Below are 4,870 nucleotides of genomic sequence, written 5' to 3'. Positions count from 1 at the left end.
TTTACTAAATTTATTATTACCCAGTTACGTTTTAAGATGCTATTGTAAATTATATTTAAAATTTCACTCTCTATCTTCTTTGTTATGGTATATAGGGATAGGTTTGATTTTTTCATAGTGATGGGATGACTTACAATTTGTTGACTTCAGTTCAATTAGTTCTACATTATTTTGCTTTTTCTACACACACACATAGGAATGCCATTTGCTGTCTTTATAAAATATAATCAGAAAATGGAATCATAGGATCAAAATTGTCAAAACTAAAAACTATTCTAGATTTTGAGATTAATTTCATATATAGAAAGACCTGTACACTGAGATTATCAACAAATTTCTTATATTTTGTCAGCAGTAGTTGTCTTCCTCTTGGCTTCATGTTTACATTAGAAGGGACAGCTTCTAGAGTTGGTTGTTCCCAATGCTGACTGGGTGTGAAGGGCATCTGTGAAGCTGTTGAAAACACAACATACACCCACAGGCTCCTACACTGTGCTCAGGGCTGTATCCCAAGAACTTGCCATTGCATTGGTCTAGGATGATCTAGATTTATTAGTTTTTCAAAGCTCCAATACACAGGCAGGACTGATAATCTATAGTTAAACAGTGTTCCTCAAACTTTATTGTGTATCAGAATGAGTTAGAGAGCTAATTCAGCAAGTGTGAGGTGAGACATGAAAATAGCATTTCCAACAACTTTTTAAGGCGATCCTGATACCAGTAGAGTAGTTCAGGGACCACATTTCAGAACCACTTTTAGCCTGACATTACACCTTGCTCCTTTCTATACAGAACAAGAAAAAAACATATGATCAGGGAGTTTCAGTGTCTTTTGTAACTTTCTCTTTTCAGGGATAGTATATTCTAGTTTGTTTCCTGTATAATTAGAAATTTTAATCATGCAAGCTCTGCCCCCATGAAAAACATGTTTATTCAGAACTGATTACTCTGGGTGGGTCAGAATAAGGAATGTTAACATATTCTTCTGTCTATACTCTTTAAAATTCAATTCTCCAATTAGCTTTGTCAACAATAAAGTTGCTGTATTTGCACAGTCATATTTCTCAACTAATTGCAGATTTGGAAGGGGTTTGCAGGAGTGTTGAATAATATTGAGCAATTTAACATGTGTATAATTGGAGATGGAGAAGTTACAGATAATGGAGTAGAATATGTATTTAAAGAGATAATTGCCAATAATTTTCTGTAATTACTGAAAGGAATTAAACTACAAACCTAAGAATGCATGTGTATACATATACATATCCTGTGGTGCATGAAATCCTCTCCCAGGAATAGTCCTAAAACAAATGTGTAAAGAAGGTAGGACAAAAGTCATACGCAATAATGCTCATAGCATTGCTCCTCATGGTCACCCAACACAAGCAAAACCCAAATGACTCCCAAAATGAGTAGATAACTAAGTTGCCATACATTCTCTCATTGGAACAATGTACAGGAATAAAGTGACTATTGTGTGAAAAAGGAATAAATATAAAAAATATAACATTGCTGATAGCATTTAGATGTAATCTATGGATAGTTAATCTTCTGTGTTGCAATTCAGCATCATGTTCCCGTCCCTGCCTAAGAGGAGCTAGCAATGATTAGGGCTTTAGATAAAGGAGACAAGTCCTGTGTTACACACACACACACACACACACACACACACACACACATACACTTCAATAACAAAGTTGTTAGAGAAAATAATAGTTCTTATATTTATACTAGGTAGGCATTTATACATTTTACTTTTATATTTCTCATTAACACTTTGGGGCACTTATAGATTTATTTGATTATTGTTTAATTTTCTAACTTATTTGGTTTCTACTTTATTTATCCCTCCTGTACTCTTAGATTTGTTTCTAATTGTCTTTTAATGTGTGGACTCGAACTAATTATATTTACAATTTTTTTATAAATTAAAATTTTTTAAAGGATGCTGTTTACAGTTTGGTTTAGTCCTCTCTTTCAGAAAAGAGGTGATATTTTAGTAGAAAGTTGGAATAAAATGGCTTTTATTTTTCAAGGTTTATTGTTTTTCTTAATTTGTCATCTTCAAGTCTTTCCATGAACTTGCTATCTCTGTCTGTCTTGTAGGTTTGAATCCCACTAGAGCAGGTAAAAATACGCCATTACTTTGTCAAATATCAGCAAAAACAAACTCCAAATAATGTTTGCCCACAGTTTTTTGTATTTCCAGTACCTACAATCTTTCATTGATGTGAAGAAAATTCTGCGTTTGGAGGTATTTGGTTTTTTATTTATTTTTTTATTTAATTCTTGTTCAAGTACAGTTTTCTGTCTTATATTCCCAGCCCTACCCCCCCCAGTGCCCCCCACCTCCCTCCCATTTCCGCCCCCCACCTTAGCTATTGTCCATGTGTCCTTTATACTTGTTCATGTGAGTCCTTCCCCTTTTCCCCTGTGATTCTCTCCCCTCCCCTCTCTGGTCCCTGTCAGCCTGTTCTATATTTCAGTGTCTTTGGTCATATTTTGCTTGCTTGTTTGTTTTGTTGTTTAGGTTCCTGTTAAAGGTGAGATCACATGGGTCGTTTGAAGGTATTTGATGAAACAAATCAAGATGTAAAGGAGGGTTTGACACATTATAGGAATATGTTCCAGAGTCTTAAACAATCAGAAATGTGTAATCTGGCCCTGGCTGGTGTAGCTCAGTGGATTGAGCACAGGCCTGCAAACCAGATGATCGCGGTTTGATTCCCAGTCAGGGCACATGCCTGGGTTGCAGGCCAGTTCCCGGCAGGGGCCAGTTCCCGGCAGGGGATGCACAAGAAACAACCATACATTGATGTTTCTCTTCCTCTCTCTTTCCCTTCCCCTCTAAAGATAAATAAATAAAATATTTAAAAAAAAAAAAGAAATGTGTAATCTTTCATGGACATGCTTTACAGGAAAAAATAAACATTTAAATCTTTGATGTGTATAAATTATTAACATTTTCTCAAAGTTTTAAACATACTTTCGGTATACAAGATTCTTGGCGAAAGTAACCTTGTGAAAAAGTATGACTTAACCCATCTTACTGTGGTTTGCTTTGTTGCACTTCATAGATGCTGTTCTTTTCATAAATATAAGGGTGATGGCAACCTGGCCTCAAACAATTCTATTGGTGCCATTTTTTCAGTAGGCTCAGTTGATTTTTAGCATTTATTTTAGCAATAAAGTAGCTTTGATTAAGGTATGTAGTTTTAGTAAGTCATAGTGCTATTGAACACTTAATATACTACAGTGTAGTGTAAACTTAACTCTTATATACAGTGGGAGACTGAAAAATTTATGTCACTCACTTTATTGTTTTATTGCAGTATTCTGGAAACAAACCCAAATTATAAACAATGTCCTTTCAAAAAAGTTAATTTATAAAGGAAAATATAAATATAATTAATTCAAATACATATTTAAATACAGAATTTTTTTTTCATTTGATGCCTTGGACAGGGTTTGATCTCTAAAATATATGAAGAACTCACAGGACTTCATTCCAGGAAGACAAACAATCCAATTAAAAAATGGGCAAAGGACCTGAAGACACTTCTCTCAGGAAGACGTACGGTGGGCCCAGGGACATATGAAAGGATGCTCTGCATCACTAGCCATCAGAGAGGTGAAAATTCAAACCACTGTGAAGTATCACTTCACACCAGTGAGAATGGCCATCATAACTAAATCAACAAACAACAAGTGCTAGCAAAGTTGTGGAGAAACGGGAACCCTAGTACACTGTTGGTGGGATTGCAAACTGGTGCAGCCACTGTGGAAAACAGTATGGAATTTCCTCAGAAAACTAAAAATGGAACTGCCTTTTGACACAGCAATTTCACTGCTGGGACTGTACCCTAAGAATTTTAGAACATCAATCCAAAAGAACATATGCATCCCAAAGTTCATAGAAGCACAATTTACAATAGCCAAGTGCTGAAAATACCTAAGTGCCCATCAATAAACGAATGAGTCAAAAGACTGTGGTATATTTATACAATGGAATACTACACAGCAGGAAGAAAGAAGGAGCTCCTACACTTTGTGACAGCACGGATGGATCTGGAGAGCATTTTGCTAAGTGAAATTAGCCAGGTGATGAAAGACAAATACCATATGATCTAACCTATAAGTGGAACCTAATCAACAAAACAAGCAAGTGAGCAGAATATACCATAGACATTAACATTAAGAACAAACTGACAGTAAGCACAGGGGACGGATGGGGATAACAGGGGAAAATGGGCGAAGTGTTTTCAGGGAACATGTATAAAGGACATGTGGACGAAACATGAGAGGGGTAGAATTGAGGGTGAGAGGTAGTGATGGGTGGGGTGGTGGGGAGCAATGGGGTAAAATAGAGACAACTATCCCTGAACAACAATAAACTAAAAAGAAAATAAAAAAGAAGTTATTTTTAAAAAGGAAACAATGGTAAGAGTACAAGAGGAGTAAATAAATAAAGATAAGGAAGAAAACAAATTACAAAACTAAACAATAATCAAATAAATCTATAAGTGCTAAAACTGGTTAATTAGAAATATAAAAATAAAATGTATAAATTTCCAGATAGTATATCCACAGTATCTCCAGGGTGTAACTGTATTACAAATCAAATATGCACACAATATTCACTCAGTGTAATATTAAGTATGAAACTCACATTGTTACAAGTACCCAAAACGGAATTGAGATATAATCCAATCTCATGTTTCTCAGATATCAATTAATAAATTCTGAGAAACATGAGATTGGATTATATCTTAATTTAAAATGCTTGACCTTTAAGAGAATGAGCCAAGACAGAGTTTAAGTTATAAAGCATTGTTCAGATTTTGATATGAAGAAAACTGTGCTCATCATT

Source organism: Sturnira hondurensis, unplaced genomic scaffold (genome assembly GCF_014824575.4).
Source record: "Sturnira hondurensis isolate 20B ecotype Veracruz unplaced genomic scaffold, ASM1482457v3 Scaffold0020489, whole genome shotgun sequence".
NCBI classification, from domain to species: domain Eukaryota; kingdom Metazoa; phylum Chordata; class Mammalia; order Chiroptera; family Phyllostomidae; genus Sturnira; species Sturnira hondurensis.
The sequence above is the reverse complement of the archived record's forward strand: the minus strand, read 5'-3'. Positions refer to the sequence as shown.